Here is a 17,838-nt window from a genome sequence, read left to right as displayed (position 1 = left end):
GTCCTCTCAAATGCTGCTGTTTCTTTATCAAGTAAGTTTCTGGAATAGTCTAACCCAGTGGTTTGGCAAACTGGGGCTTGCGAGCCACATGTGGCTCTTTGGCCCCTTGAGTGTGGCTCTTCCACAAAATACCGACTTCTGAACATGGGCCACAAAGTTTCAATCGCACTGTACGTGCGCGCCCGCACATGGTATTTTGTGGAAGAGCCACACTCAAGGGGCCAAAGAGCCTCATGTGGCTCGCGAGCCGCAGTTAGCCGACCACTGGTCTAACCCCTTTGTTATCATTTCAACAATCTTCACAGCATCTGTAACAGCAGTAGATCCCATCCCAAGAAACACTTTTTTTGTTCCTCCATAAAAAGGAATTTTTCAACCATTAAAGTTTTATCATGAGTCCTTGGTCAGGTGGCTCAGTGACTTGGAGTGTAGGCCCATATAGCAAAAAGGTTGTTGGTTCGATTCCTGGTCAGGTCACATAAGTTGTGGGCTTGATTCTGGTTGGGGCATGTATAGGAGGCAAATTATCAATGTTTCTTTCTCACATTGAGGTATCTATCTCTTTCTCTCTCTCTCTCTCTCTAAAATTAATAAACTTATCCTTGGGTGGGACTTTAAAAAAAGTTTTATCATGATATTGCACCAATTCAATCCCATCTTCAGGTTCCACTTCTAATTCTAGTTTTCTTGCTATTATCACCACATCTGCAGTTACTTCCTCAACTTCTTCCAAACTTCTGTTAATGCTGATATTTTAATATCTTTTCACAAATCACAAATGCCCTAAATGATATCTAAAAAAGTGAATTATTTGTGGAAGCTTTTCAATTAACTTTGCCGAGATCCATCCTGAGAATCACTACCCATGACAACTATAGTTTTACAAAATGTATTTCTTAAATAATAAGACTTGAAAGTTGAAATTTCTCTTTGATCCATGGGCTGCCAAATTGATATTATTTTTCCACTGAGTAATATCTTTTTATTTTTCTGATATTTTATATCTTTATTGTTGAAAGTATTACAGATTCTCCTTTCCCCCCATTTCCCTCTTCTAGCCCACACCTGCCTCCCCTTCCCCCAGGCCTTCACCACACTATTTTCTGTGTTCATGCGTTATGCATATATTGTATACATACAAGTTCTTTGGTTAATCTCTTCCTAACCACCCACCCACCCCCAGATATTTTGTTAGCAGGCATGAAAACAACATTAATCTCATTGTAAATCTCCATCAGAGCTCTCAGGTGATCAGATGCATTGTCAATGAGCAGTAACACTTTGAAGGAAATATATATTTTTTTCTGAGCAGAAGTTCTCAACAGCGGGTTTAAAATATTCATAAACTGTGTTGTGAATAGATGTGTTGTCCTCCAGGCTTTTATGTTCAATTTACAGAGCATAGGCATAATAGATTTAGAATAATTTCCCAAGGCCCTAAGATTTCTTGAATAATAAATGAGCATTGGTTTAAACTTAAAGTCACCAGTTTCATTAGCCCCTAACAAGAGAGGCAACCTATCCTTTGAAACTTTAAAGCCAAGCATGACTTCTCCTGTCTAGTTATGAAAGTCCTAGGCAGTATCTTCTTCCAAGATTCTGTTTTTTCAATATTGAAAATCTGTTGTTTAGTGTGGCCACTTTTACTCTCTTAGCTAGATCATCTGGCTCCACCTTGCACTTTTATGTTATGGAGATGGCTTCTTTCCTTAAACCTCAGGAACCAATCTCTGCTAGCTTTGAATTTTTCTTCTGTAGCTTCCTCACTTCTCTCAGCCTTCATAGAACTGAAAAGTGTTACCTTGCTCTGGATTAGGCTTTGGCTTAAAGAATGGTTGATCTTTTATCCAGATCACTAAAACTTTCTCCATATCAGCAATAGGCTGTTTCACTTTCTTACCATTTATGTGCTCACTGAAGTAGGACTTTACTTTCAAGAACTTTTCCTTTGCATTCACAACTTGGCTACTGTTTGGCCCAAGAGACCTACTTTTTTTTGGCCTAACTCGGATTCTAACATGCCTTCCTCATTAAGCATATTTATTTCTGGCTTTTGATTTAAAGTGAGAGATATGCACTTTTTATTTCACCTGAACACTTAAAGACCATGGTAGGGTTATTTTGTTGTTCCAGTTTTAACATTGTTGTGGCTCAGAGGATAGGGAGGCCCAACTAGAGGGAGACAGATAGTGGACCGGCCAGTGGGTAGAGCCGTCAGAATACACACAGAATATACACAGATTTATTTATTGTAAGTTAACGTCTTACATGGTCATAGTTCATGGTGCTCCAAAACAATTAAAGCAGTAACATAAAAGATCACTGATTGCTGGAAACCAATTCCAGCATGTACAGCAGGGCTGAATCTGGGAATGGCTGATGGCATTTCCCCAAACCTGAATAGGATACATTAAATTGATTTCTTGACTGCCAGAGAGCTAAAGGGCATCTTAATCTACATGTTATTGCCTCCTACTGGCCAAACACCTGAACAGCCGTAGGCTAATTCTTCCATTTCTGACAATGGACTCTGTACTGACCCTTTGAAGTGTGTATCTCTGCCTCGCCTCAGCACAAGTTGTGTTAATAAAAAGCTTGGGGTCCTGGGATGAGGAGACCTTAGACCTGAGACCTTAGAACTTAGACCTGAGACCTTAGAACTTAGAACTTAGTTTTCTTTACGCTAAGCAACTCTGACCCCCAAATGCCTTTTCCTTTCAAAATTATGCTTCATCTCTGAACTCTTATTTAATATACGCACAACCTTCTCCAGATTTCCTGAACCCTTCTTGATGCTGGAATCAGAACCCAGGCAACTGATCACAGATCACCATAACAATGTAGTAATAATGAAAAAGTTTGAAATACAGTTGCTAGAATCATCAAAATGTAACACAGACATGAAGTGAGCAAATGTGGTTGAAAATGGAAATTATACACTTGCTCAGCAAAGAGTTGTCATAAACCTTCAATTTGTAAGAAAAAAAACCATATTTGTAAAGCAAAGTGAAGTGCAGTATTCTTGTTGTTGATATTTTTATAAAGTAATTATAATTTGATAATTTCAAATGTGGATTATTTAAAATAGTTATATATTATTATAATTGATTTCAGAAACTACAACATAAGTACAAAATCATGGTCAAGTAAACATGATAACTACTTTCTAAAAATCATGTCTATTAGTTATATAATTTTACAATAATAATTGTTAAGCTGTATTCTTATATTTGCATAACATTTTTATGTTTATGTTCTTAAAATGTATCTATACATATTTACATTATATGATACATTATAGAAAAAAATAGTATATAATTAGAGATAATGTGTTTCTTAAACTACACTCATGTTCATGTTCAATTGAAGATACCTTTAGATCCTCAATATAGATTTCTATAGATTCATTTTTAATGACCTAAGATTCTGAGAACAGCCTTCCTCCTAATGGCATTCTCACTCTAGATTCCAAAAATAGAGGCCTACAAGCAAGTTACAATTTTGCTACACAAATGGGTAGCATTATCTCATAGGTCAATGATGGCTTCATCTGTTTCATAAGCATTGTGATAGATATGAGAAACTTCAGTGTGAAAAAAATGACTAATTCTAAATGTTAGTGTAATGTTTATTAGATATATTCACTCCTTCCTTTCTTAGATATATCCTCAACCAAGGTTGCAATCAGTTATCAAGAATGCAAAAGGAACAGCCAAACATATAATAATAAAAGGGTAATATGCTAATTAGACCTGATGTCTTCCAGACGTCATTCCGGATGTCCTTCCTGACAAAGTCAGGGCTGGAGGGAAGCCAGTGCCAGCAGCCAAGAGAAGGAAGAACTACTCTTGCAAGAATTTGCATGCATTGGGCCTCTAGTATTTAAATATTTTAATATTGTTTTCATCTCTTTGGTGAAATTTACAAAGGTGATATAAAATGGTACAATTAGTATAACAATAAAGTCAATATGAATGATCTATTTATTATATCCCAACCTGGTCAAAAGTTTAGATTGAATTATTTTTTCTTTCATATAATCTGTGTTTAATATGATTATAGTTTCTAGCCTGGTGTCAAGTACTGAAAATGCCATGAAATAACAAAACAAATGATTCTTCCCTTTTAGTAGTTAATTCCAGCTTACATTAATAAGGCTGGGGATAGCCATCATGGCACTAAAGCTTATTTTGTGTTGATGGATGCATGGTAGGAAACACATTATTTGTGTCTGAGATGAAGAAGTAACCAGGAGAAGTTTCCTTTTTCTATTCTTTTTAAAATTTCTTTTGTATTTTTCTCTTCCCTTTTCTTCCTCCCCTCCTCAGGCTTTTATCTTCCCCCTTCTTGACTCCCTCCTTACCTATCCCCTCCTTCCTTCTTACCTTTGCATAATTCTATTATATTACAGTCAGGTAAACAAGCTAGCTCTTGTTCTGCTACCTTTGTCTTCTTCTTTTTTTTAAATTTAAATTCTTTATTGTTTAAAGTATTACATAAGTCTTTTTTTTTTCTCCTCATTGACCTCTCCCTGGCCACCCCCACACCCCAACACATGCCCTCACCACAACCCCCTCCCCCCCAGTCTGCGTCCATTGGTTTTGCTCATATGCATGCATACAACTCCTTTGGTTGATCTCTTACCCCCTCACCCCCTGCCTTCCCTCATAGGTTGGACAGTCTGTCCGATGATTCTATGGCTCTGGTTCTATTTCAGTTCCTCAGTTTCTATTGTTCATACCTTTGTCTTGTAAGAATAAAGCAGATAATGGGTTCAGAGAGATTATGCCAGTTCATTATCCACTGGCAATTTTTTAAATTTATCACTCTAAAATAACACTGGGTTAACCCACTGCTGAATATACATATATGCCACATTGTTAACTATACAGAAATAATCTTCAACTCCTACTAGATATCACTTAAAAGCTTTGGTACTCAGGCTAGTGCCTCACATTCACTCAATAACATGATACGGAGAGGGGGTGGGGTAAAGGAGGGACCTGCTTCACACACACAGAATAGGAATCACACAGTGACTACATTAAAATATGAGTTTCTGTCTGACAAGTGCAGCATTGCATTAGTAATTGGCATATGTACATTGAACCAAATTGAAGCACATTAACTATCCCATAAATTGTTATTAAGCACTGAATGTATGTGGGATCCTGAAATGGATAAAAGAATGTCACAAATTCTTTAATTCTCTTTTCATTGAAAGTTGGAGTGTATTCTTAGTCTCCTTGAATCTGCACTGGCTCAAGACTTTTTTGACCAATAAAAGTGACACTTTTTGCTTAAGTTCTAATACAATCAGCAGCTTCTGTCTTAGCCTCTTGGAACACTGAGTCACCATGAAATATATCCAGCTACACAGCTGGGGAGACAATTTGGAGAGGCCCTAAAACTACATGGAAGAGGAATCCAGCTGAGCTCAGCCGTCAGCTTTTCCTTCCCAAGTGCCAGCCCGATGAGTGAAGCTATCCTGAACCATCCAGATCAGCCAGGCTGCTTGCAGAATACTATTACTGGGGAGTGAATGCCATGCAAAGCAGAATAATAAACCCGTTAGCTGTGGCCATATGTATGACTCACAAAATAGTAAGACATATTAAAGTGGTTTAAACACCTGTGTATTCAGTAGCCTGTTGTTTATAAGTAGATTAAGAAAGGATTATGCACTACTGACCTGAGAAAAATGTACATCAATCTTCTAATTTTTATATGACTACTGCATAGTTTCCAAATTATTAATAACATTTCATAGCTATCTATTATGGTTGTGACTTGGACTGGGTATGAGTTGAGGAGAGGGAAGGGGATGGATTGTTAACTTTCTTTGTAATTTTAGAAAGAGGAACAGGGTTAAGAAAGGAGTAGACATCTATACTAATAAAAGGGTAATATGCTAATTAGACTGGGAGACCTTCCAGGAGACTTTCCGGACATCCTTCCGGACAAAGCCATGGTGGCGGGGCTGAGGCAGAGGCGGTTAGGGGTGATCAGGTCGGCAGGGGAGGGCAGTTGGGAGCAATCAAGCCAGCAGGGGGTGGCAGTTAGGGGTGAGCAGGACAGCGGGGGGGGGGGGGGAGAGCAGTTGGAGGCAAGTAGGCCAGCAGAGGGGCAGTTGGGTGTTGAGCAGGCCGGCAGGCAGAGTGGTTAGGGGCAATCAGGCAGGCAGGCAGGTGAATGGTTAGGAGCTAGTAGTCCCAGATTGTGGGAGGGATGTCTGACTGCCAGGGGGTCACAGATTGGAGAGGGTGCAGACCGGGCTGAGAGACAGCACCCCCCCTCCCCAGTGCATGAATTTTGTGCACCGGGCCACGAGTATATAATAAATGAGCTATCTCTTAGAGAAAAGGGTCAAAAGGTCGCCAATGTGATGCCAAATTCCTGTAGCACTGTACAATGGAGAGATACTTCTTTGACTAGGGTTTGAAGATGTGATTAAGTGAATGCACAGCTGCTTATAACTCTCCAAAACAGGTACTGAAGAAGTCCAGCTCCATTCAGGAAGCCCTCCATAAATCAGAACATCTTCTGTGTTTCAGCTGATCTCAGCTTTGTGACATAGTTTCAGATTTGTTTCAGTTTTTCTTTGAAGCCCCCCCCCCCCACCCCCGCCGCCGCCCAGTATGCTGCTTTGAAGGGTCCCTCCTTGAGCTTTAAAAAAGATAAAATAATGCAGGAAAGTCAATTATTTTCAAAAGAATAGGATGGAAAATAATAATAGGAACTGAGGAGTTGGGTGACTTGCTTAAAATAGGTCAAACACTTGAGAGTTCTTATTGTCAATTGTTCAAAGTGAATTTAATAACATAGTCTTCTAGTCTTCAGACATATAGAATTCTATTATGTGGTTGCACCGTACTGGGAAAACATCTGTGAATATTCACATCATTATGCCAGGTTATGTTGATTTATTACCGATGCATAACTATAAAAGTTTTCTCCCCTTAAAAGTATGACTGACACAACTGTATTTCAAAAATATCTTCTCTACATGGCCAAATAATTTGAAAGTATACAGAAAGATTAGTTGGTTTATTTTATGACCATGAAAATGTAAAAAAAAAAATCAGAATTTAAAATGTCCAGATGTTGCATTGCATAGTTTTCACAAAATATTTCAAATGCCTGATTAAATGCAAAACAATACTGAAAAGTTCCATTACTGCATATATTGAATATTGTGCGAGAGGTCCTATTGAACACAGAAGTTAAAAAGTCAAGAGGAAAAAAAAGGAAAGATTAATTAGAAGGAAACAAAACTGTCATAACTGCTGGCAAGATAATTACTTACAGATAAAATATAAGAGACTTTATAATTCATTTTATAATAAGAAGAGAGTTCTACAAGCTTTCTGAAATAATGAAAATGTCAATATACACAAATAAATTGTATTCCTAACATGAGCATAAATAATTAGAAATGTTTAGCTTACTTCAGTCTACACATTGTCCAAAGATCAAGGAATTCAGAGCTGATCCTTTGTGTTTCCACTGTTATTTGGGGCCCTGACCTCAAATCAGGTTGCTTAAAAAAATGTATCTGAAATGAATTCTTGGCCGACACACCTGAATACAGCAGTGAGGTAACTACCACCCAGGCTCCCATTCATTGACACAGAGCATGTCACAACTGCTGTTCTATGTAATGTTTAACTGAAACAATAGCCCCTTTGGTAAATGAGAAACTGAGGCTCAGAGAGCTAAATCTTGCATGCATTCATTCAACTAGGCAAGTGACAGAGCTGGGCTGTGACCCAGGGGTGCCTGAGCCTGAGCCCATGCTCTTTCTGCAATATTTCCTTGGTGAAGGTGGTGAGAAAAGGTCAAGTTCTGGACATATTTTAAAGGTGTTAAAAAAAAGATAGAAATATTGATCAGATGATTCTTATATAAGTTGGCAGGTTCTGGATTTCAGGAGAAAAATCTGAACTGGAGATGCAAATGTTAGATTTGCTCGCACAGAAGTAGTACTTAAAGTTCTGGGAATGAAGGAGACCTTCAGGGGGAAATTGGAGAGACACGTGCACTGAGCTCGGGACCACTTCAACTCTGAGAACTGAGGAAGAAGAGAAGAAGCCAGCACCGGAAGCTGCAAAGGGTGAGAAGTGAGGCACAAAGGAATTGAGGAAAAGTGGAAGAATGTGGATGAAGGAGAAGAGTATGATCCGCTGTGACAAATGCTACTTCTAGTCAAGTGTATTGATGATTTAACAAAATGGAAGTCATGAGTACAGTGTCTGTGGGATAAGTCATGGCATGGTTTGCTTACAAACATTTCCTCTAGCTCATGTGATTGGTAGAGATATATTGGGTTGGCATGAAAGATGATTTCAGAATTACTTCTATCCTTTAAAGCAAAAGTAGTTGAAAAATGCTGAATGAGGATGAGATGGGTCATTAAGCTCTGAAATATGCAGAGGATGTTCTAATGCATTTCTGCACTTGGATTATGTCATCCATAAAAATAATTTCTCAGTTACTTTAATTGTATTTTCAAAAACTACTTGATAGCTGCATGCTCTGTGATATAGTATATGAGTTCTTGGGAGCATGCATGCCTGTTGATTATCATGTAATAAAGTTAAGATCACCATATTAAATACTAATTAAACAGTTTACTGGGGTTCTAAATTGTTTGCATGAATTCATCTAAACTTCTAAAAATGAATTGTTAATATTTTAAGTTGCACTTAAAAATAAGAACAGTAAACTGATTTTGCTTAAAATTTAAATTACTTAAAATGTATCACAAAACTGCTTTCTTTTTAAAATCTTTAACCTGAAGTTTTAACTTGCCTATATTAATTCTTATTCCATCATCCTTAATTTAGCTAAAATATGATCTATTACTTTAAGAGTCTATTTAAGGACTCAGGAATACAAGCTTTGTGGAAAGACTACTAGTAAAAAGGAATTAACATATTTTTGTTTCAATATTGTTGATAATATTTAGTAAGCAATATGAGTTGATTAGAAATGTGGTAAATGCTTTTTAAGTATTTTTTTCATTTAATCCTCATAGAATTTTGTGAGATAGGTATTGTACTATAATTAATATGATTGTGTGCATGTATTTGGGAAATAGGTGTAAAGTAAATATGTAATTTGCCCAAAGCTACAAGTAAGTGGCAGATCTGTGCTTTGAGCCCAATAGTGGGTGTGTCTTGCTAAGTAAATGGAGTCTATGAGGCATTTCAGTTACATGGGGAGTAGAATAGGGAGCATATATAGTTCTACTTTCCTGCTGAAGACAGATTTGAAGCTGTGAAAACACAACCTTGGCTTTCAATATTTGATAGGAAGATCTTAGGTCTGGACTTTAAGACGGCGGTGATAGTGTATATTTTGAAAGGGACTGATAAATTTGGAAAGAAAACATAATATTGACTTTTCTTAGTAATTACATGTTCCAATGTTATGTATACACTATTTTAAAAAGATTTTTTTTATTGGCTTTTAGAGAGAGAGGAAGGGAGAGGGAGAGGGAGAGGGGAAAAAAACAACAATATGCTGCTTCTGGTCCCTTGCCAGGAATCTAACAGGCAGCCTTTCAGTGCACAAGATTATCCCAACCCACTCACTGAGCCACACCAGCCAGCGTTATTTATACACTATTATGTAAAGTGTCTTTTTTCCCTCTAGGTTCCCAGGATTCCAGGATTTAGGATGTAAATCTCTCTTTCTTTCTCTCTCTTCCTTCTTCTTCTTCTTCTTCTTCTTCTTCTTCTTCTTCTTCTTCTTCTTCTTCTTCTTCTTCTCCTCCTCCTCCTCCTCCTCCTCCTCCTCCTCCTCCTCCTCCTCCTCCTCCTCCTCCTCCTCCTCCTCCTCCTTCTTCTTCTTCTTCTTCTTCTTCTTCTACTTCTTCTTCTTCTTCTTCTTCTTCTCTCTCTCTCTCTCTCTCTCTCTCTCTCTCTCTCTCTCTCTCTCTCTCTCTCTCCCGCTCTTGTCTCTCTCAAAGATGATAACATATATCTTCCATAAGCACACCTGGATAAATTGATTGCTATGATTGCTTGCTGTGGAATAACTATAATTTGCTATCTTGACTAAACATAATAATCAGAATGACATTCTGTACAGTGTGAGTAGAAAAAAAAGTCTAGGCTACTGATACTAAGTTTTAAACTGTATTGCAACTGATTTTATGTTATAATTACAGTAGCCAAATTCTATGCAACACTTACAAACCTTACAGAAAAAAAGAAGTTAGAGCATTCAAAATAGTATTAACTGCTTCACAGAACACCATGAATACTATGGCAATTTTGACAAATTATATAACTGACCAAGAGTCAGTATAAAAGGGCATGATAGAACAGAACTACTTGCCTATGGTTGGTGCCTAAAGCTGGCTCATTCCAATTGAAACATGGTCTTTTAATAGTTGCACATATCATCTCACACATAACATTTTCTGGTTAGCACTAAAGTGGTTTTTCTTGTATGCTGCCAATTTTGTTTCTTTAATTTTTACAAGATACTTTTTTGGAAAACTATTATATTTTGCAAAAAGTATATACAGGTTTGATTGAAGTAGAGTAGATCAGCATTTATCAGAAAAAAACTAAATTATATAAAGCAAAATGCTGTTTAGTAATACAGTTTTCTTAATTTTATTGAGATGCCAAAGCTATGATTAGATATAATGAGTACTTTTCAACATTACTCCATTTGAGAGTAAGAATATATTCTTGATGAAATATTTAGGTCCTAAACAGTTTCAATTGTTCATGTGCCCAGCACATAGAGATGTTTTTTTAAAAAATATAATCATGATTTTGGCTTAAGATTTGAATATACAACCATTACTCAAGAGTGTAGTGTAACAAAATAAAACTGAATTAACACAGCAGTGGAGTTTTTACTTCACCGGCCAGTTTACTTCAAAATTTCAGAAACCATGTGCTATGCTTCCCCAAATAAATAATAGCATTTATATACATTTCCCCACATTAATAAGAAAGTACAAAAGGGAAAGGAAGAGCTGGAGGAGAACATAATGTATATGAAACAGCCCATATGAGAGGTCATTTTTATCCCTTTTTATCACCAGTGAGGTGCTAGGTGCGAGAGAGGCTACATCACTCCCCCAAAGTCACACAGGTTTCATTATCCACGGTAAACTGCAGTCCAAACATATTAAATAAAGAATTCCAGAAATCAGCAATTCGTAAGTTTTACATTGCACAGTTCTGAGAAGCATGATTGAAATTTGCACCATCCCAACTCTGTCCTGGCTGAACATGAATCATCCCTTTGTCCAGCATATCCATGCAGGATATGCTACCCTCTCATTTCTCACTCAGTAACCACATGCGCTATCAGATTGTTTATGAGAGAGAGAGAGAGAGAGAGAGAGAGAGAGAGAGAGAGAGAGAAAGAGAGAGGCCATATTCAGTTCTCATTTCTATTGTGCTTGATCAACTGAAATAAAAAGTTTAGGAAACATTTGATTTTAAAAGGGGACATATTTAATACCTTCAGCAATAAAGATACACTTTTTAAAAAGTAAAATGAATCAGAATATCTTCAATTCTAAGTCCTGAGAATTTTCTGAAATTAGTTTAAGAACTCTAAGGAAAAAAAATTGCTTCAGATGACTGGTCTACAGTTTAAGTACTGAATAATATATGTTATATATTGGAAAATATATAATAAAAATTTATTTATCCAGAACTACCAGCACCTGAGTGCTAAGGGCCATGCTCTGTCTGCCTTGAGAAATATCCGGTAGTTATTCCAGCCCTGTCCTAGGGGAATTTACAATTTAATAGGGGAAGTCAGGCACTCACTGATTCACATAAGAGCAGTGACCGTCTCAAAGGGAAAGTCCAAATTGCTAAGGGAGCAGGGGCAGTCCCGGCTTGGGAGAGCTAATTCAGTCTAGGATGCTGAAAATCAAGAGTGTTGAGGTCTAAAGAATGCAATTATCAGCTAAAAAGATTTGAAGGAGTGGTGGGGGGTGGGGAGGTTATGGAGGAGAATGTTCCAAACAAGTGGTATAATACCTTCAAGAACTGCAAAACAGAACAATGCAGATAGAAGACTTCAAAGTGTATGAGCAATCTTGGAAGATAATCCAGAACTAGATGGCTAAGTGCTTAAGGGACTCTGATTGCGATTAGTCTGACATCTTCGTGCTTTATCGACACTCCTGCACAGGACAGAGAAGGTTTAGAAACAGGCCCGGAGAAGACATTGGTCGCCAGAGGATGGAGGTCCACTTGCCTGCTTCTACTCTGATTTCCCAGCAGCGTTTTGTTGTTCCTACTGTTCCACCCTTAAACCAGCACCTTTGTCTCATAAGAGGGGACAGGTGTCTGAGCTGCGACTGCTCAGTACAGCAAGAATGATTGAGTACGAGGCCACTTCTTTCTGCTGCCACAGCCGGCAGCTTCTCCGCACAGGAAGTCCCTCCCCCCCCCCCCCCCACCTCCATGTCTTTCCTTGGAATGATGCAGCACAGGTAACTATTCAGGAGAAAAATCAAACTGGTGCCTCAGGATCAGAAGGGTTAGCTGTCAAGTTCTTCATGGTGCTTCTTCCAAGTGTGTGTGTGTATGTGTGTGTGTGTGTGTGTGTGTGTGTGTGTGTGTGTGTGTGTGTAAGAGCTAAAAGGCTGCTCTCTGCTTAATGCATGTTGTATAGTATTCTAAAAAGAAAGAACTGATCATGTTTATGAGGAACCTAAACAGTCTCCTAAAACATGTAGGGTCCTTGGGCATAAAGAACAACTTGAATCCTGAAATTAGTGATGCACTTTGGTGTACACGGCAGAAGCTACCCGCAATCCACCAAAATCTTTTCTCTTATTTTTCATCCGGGCATACTGCAAAAAACAGTATTCTGACCTTTATTGTAGTTGAATGAAGTGGTAAAACTAAGTTATAATCTATTTTTTAGACTCTATTAGTTTATTTCCAATCTGATCTTTATTATTTCCTTCTTTCTACTCACTTTGAACATGGTTTGTTTGTTGTTGTTGTTGTTGGTGGTGGTGGTGGTGGTGGTGTGTGTGTGTGTGTGTGTGTGTGTGTGTGTGTGTGTGTTTAGTTTCTTTCTGTGTAAGGATAGATTGTTGATTTGAGATTTTTCTTGATTCTTGAGGTAGGCCTGTATTGCTATAAATTTCCCTCTTAGGGCTGCTTTCACTGTGTCCCATAGATTTTGTGTGGCTGTGTTCTCACTTTCATTTGTTTAGGTATCTTTTGATTTCTTCCTCGATCTCATTGTTAACCCATTCATTGTTAAGTAACATGTTATTTAGCCTCCATGTGTTTGTGTGGAAGTCCAAGAGGACTTGCTGATTCACATAAGTACAATGACTATCTTATGAGCTAAAATGATTTTCAGTTTTTTATTTTCTTGTAATTGATTTCTATTACCATTGCGGTCAGAGAAGATGCTGAAAATATTGAATGTAACCTATAATTTTAAACCCTAGCTGGTTTGGTTCAATAGATAGAGCATCAGCCTGCAGACTAAAGGGTCCAGGGTTTGATTCGGTCAAGGGCATGTACCTTGGTTGCAGGCTCCTCACTGGTCCAGGCCCTGGTTGGGGCCCATGGAGGGGTAACCAATCGATGTGTTTCTCTCACATCACAGTTTTTCTCTGTCTTTCCCTCTCTCTTCTACTCTCCCTAAAAATCAATGGGAAAATATCCTCAAGTGAAGATTAACAAAACTAAAAAAATAATAATAATCTATAATTTTAAAATAAAAAGAAAACAAAAATGTTTGGATAATTGATCCCAGTAAAGATGATACAACTTATTCAAGTTCACATGATTATTAAATAAAGAGTGAAAGAAGGGGAGGGGACTAAGTTATAATCTAAGTACAGTAATATGAAGAATAATAATAGTTATGATATATGCTACCTTTAGGACAGACCCTTAAATTTTTCTGTGTACACTCCTCCATGCCCTTTCCCTGTTTGTTGCCTAGAATGGAAAAGCTTTGTGTTGAAGACTTTAAGACCCTCACCCTCAGCCCTCCACCACAATCACCACACATACACACATCTTTTCTTACCGACCTGGAAAACCAGCCTTAGCCTGTTCTATAAGAGAGAAATATATTGGTTTTTCGCTTGGGTCTTTAACATCTATACTAATAAAAGGGTAATATGCTAATTCGACTGGAAGACCTTCCAGATGTCCTTCCAAACAAAGCCATGGTTGTGGGGTCAAGGCAGAGGTGGTTAGGGGTGATCAGGCCAGGAGGGGAGGGAAGTTGGGGGTTATCAGCCTGGTGGGGGGGGCAGTTGGGGGTGAGATCAGGCCAGCAGGGGGTGCCAGTTGGGGGCGAGCAGGCCCGTGGGCGGGAGGCAGTTGGGAGCAAGCAGGCCGGCAGGCAGAGTGGTTAGGGATGATTAGGCAGGCAGGCAGGTGAGCAGTTAGGAGCCAGCAGTCCCAGATTGTGAGAGGGATGTCTGACTGCCGGTACATCTCCCCGAGGGGTCTCAGATTGGAAAGGGTGTAGGCCGGGCTGAGGGACACCCCCTCCCTTGTGCATGAATTTTGTGCACCAGGCCACTAGTTTGTGTATATTTATTATTGAAGCTTAGGCTACCCTAACTTATGCAGACTCCTAAATTCTCATTCTACAATTATGAAATACAGTATAATATAGGTAAATAAAATTTGTAGCCTGTTAATATCACTCACTTATCTCTTGATCAATTAAATTCCTTTGGTGCCACCCTCACCAATTTGGCTCAGTGGGTAGAGTGTCAGCCCATGCACTGAAGGGTTCTGGGTTTGATTCCAGTCAAAGGCACATACCTCAGTTGCAGTACCTGGATTTCTAGCCCTGGTTGGGATCTGTGTGGGAGGCAACTTAACCAATGTGTCTCTCTCACATAGATGTTTCTCTCTGTGTGTCTCTTCTTCTCCCACTGTCTCTAAAAATCAATGGAAAATATCCTGGGACCATGATTAACACTCCCCAAAAACAAAACAAACAAACAAATAACAAAAAGAACAACCAAAAAAACTCCTTTGGTGAGGTAAAAAAATAAAAAAATCCATTTTATATTTATTTTTGTTTTATAGCTTATAATACTTTTAATTTGTACAAGCAAAAATCTTGAAGGATTAATAATATCATTGTTAACCAAGAGAAATGTTCTATTTTAATGGAGAACTCTTTTAAAGTATCACTTTTTAGTTAAAGTGCCCTTCTACTCTTAATAATGTATTTCAAATATGTGAAATCAATTTTTACAACACTTCTCTATAACGCTCAAACTAATGATTAAAAATGATAAAATCCTAACTTAAACCTGAAACTTTCTCTTTTATATTTCAATCCATATTATGTAAGTATGCTGGACTTTAGTGTGTTCTTCTGAAGCACAGTTATCAAAGTTTTTCACATAAAATTTTAAACATTTTAAAAATGTGAAACCTATTAATAAGCCATTGTGCTATATATTATTAGAATATCTTTGAACCTAATTGGAAAATTATTAATACCGGTCATGATTCTATAGTTATTAAAATTTCCCAAGATGTTCTGGAAGAGCTTTGATTTATCAAGCTGTATGTATTATGCCATGAACATTCAAGGTCAAGGTCTCCGTTAGCCTTTGGTCTGGAGCTAGGTGTATGAAGGATTCCTGTAGGAATTCACTATATAAGCCAAGGCATTTTCCCCCCATTTCATTGTTTTAATTTTTTTATAGATAGGCCAAAAAATAAGTCTCACAAATATTCTTTCTTTGTTTATCCATAATCAAAATATTAAAATACCCAGGGAAATCTTCTATCAAAGAGGAACATTTTTTTTAAGTTTCATTTTCCCACAAAAAGAGTTTATGCATCATTGAGCTTGAAAGAAAATGTAAAAATTGGAAACAAATCTTCATATGAGTAAAATCCATTACTTTTCTCTTCAGTCTGTGGTTTCCTGTTTGTTTAGTGTAACTTGTTACAAGTCATCTTAGTCAACTTTAATGTCATCCAATCATCAATTTCTTCTTCTCCTCATCTCTTGAATTGAGATTAGGACCAGAAGTGTTTTTGGTGCCTTTTCTGTCCTCTTTGAGAACCCAGAATCAATTTTTTATTTTTTTATTCAGAAAAGGTAGTCACAGGACTCTCGGGAAAGCAGAGAAGGCAGTGTGTGTTCTCATACTCTGCTTATGGAATCGAGCACTCATCAATTCTTCATCAGTGATTCTTTGTCAAAGACTACATCATTTTGAAACTGCCCACTGAACTCCAACAAATATATATCTATACACGCATTCATGAATATACACTTACAACCCAAAATGTTTCTTTATAAAGAGTAAACCAATATTAGCAAATGGTTTAAACCAAATAATGTTGGGAATTTTTAAACATTTGTCTCATTTTCTTGTGTTAAATATAAAGAATAGTGAACATCATAGTACATATAATGATTGATTTTTAACTTCAGGAAGAGAATAAAAATGTGAGGAGATAATACAAAGAAGTTATATTTCTTAGGATAAGTGAGGCTCACCATTTACTCTTAATGGATTTGTCTCATTCTATGTTAGTGTTTTATTAAGGACTCTGGCACAAAATTAATGACAAGGATATTAACAGAACCAGAGAATGTGGGGATTTAGATGCCGCTTCCAAGAACACCATTCTGAATCTCATATCACGACTGAAATATGCAAATGGAAGAGACAAATGCCTGCTGACCACCTCTGAAACATTCCTCTGGTAACCTAACCTCACACTTACGCTAATCCGAACAGGAAGAATCTCTGAGGATCTGCTTGCAGAGGTCTGGTTGATTGCTGAGCCTTCTCCGCAGAAGCGATGCAAGGAACAGTCCTCCATCCTCAGGGAACAGTTAACAATGAGAGGCTATGCAGACAAGTTTTGACGTTTGATGAGCAATTCTAAATCTTCTTCTACAAGGGATGGTGGCTGATTTTAATTACTAAGCCAGAATTAGCCCTATCTTGCCTATTCTCTAGCCAACATCTCTGTGTATCCAATCACAATGATTTATATCCATGATGGAAGGACTAAACTCAAAGGGAAAAGATAATTTTATCAAGACAAAGCCAAATGCAAATAAGCTCATTATCATGGAGGGTTTGAATCAGAGAAACTGGACAGAAACGCTAAACATTTCTTATTATCAGCAAACATGTACAGCAACTTCTGGTAATCACCAATCAAAACAAGCAAATAAACAGAAAAGGGGAAATTATCAATGCACCCAAATTCCAAATCTTGGTGCCTAACTGAATTTAGCAGAAAGCATCAGCACAAATTCAAATGCTTGTGAATCATAGAAATCATGTGAAATGTTAAATCATGCGTTTCATGATTTATCTAAGCTACCACAAGTTCTACTAAGCTTTTAGGGTCAAAGCTCTAGAGTCACACCACACACACACATCCTTCCCAAGATCATGCTTTGTTACAGAATTATATACCAGTTATTATATTAAACAAAACCCAAATGTTTGAATGTGTGAATCAAAAATACTGATAAGAACTTTCATAAAATTAATTTAACAAAACACCAATTCAAAGAACTGTATACATATATTTGTGTGCTCTATGTATATGTCTATCTATTCATCCACACACACACACACACGCACACATATATATATATGTATATATCCAATCAGAATATTTAATATTCAATATTTATTAAACCTAACAATAGCCTAGTGTCATGGAATTTAGTATTCAATTAGGATAGTTTAAAATACAGAATATTAAAAATAATGGTCAACCTGAGGAATTCTTTTATTGATAGAACTTTTGTATATTTTAACTATAGTGGTGATACACAAACCTACACTTGTGTTAAAATTGC

Source organism: Myotis daubentonii, chromosome 10, assembly GCF_963259705.1.
Source record: "Myotis daubentonii chromosome 10, mMyoDau2.1, whole genome shotgun sequence".
Taxonomy (NCBI): Eukaryota; Metazoa; Chordata; class Mammalia; order Chiroptera; family Vespertilionidae; genus Myotis; species Myotis daubentonii.
This window is presented reverse-complemented; position numbering follows the sequence as displayed.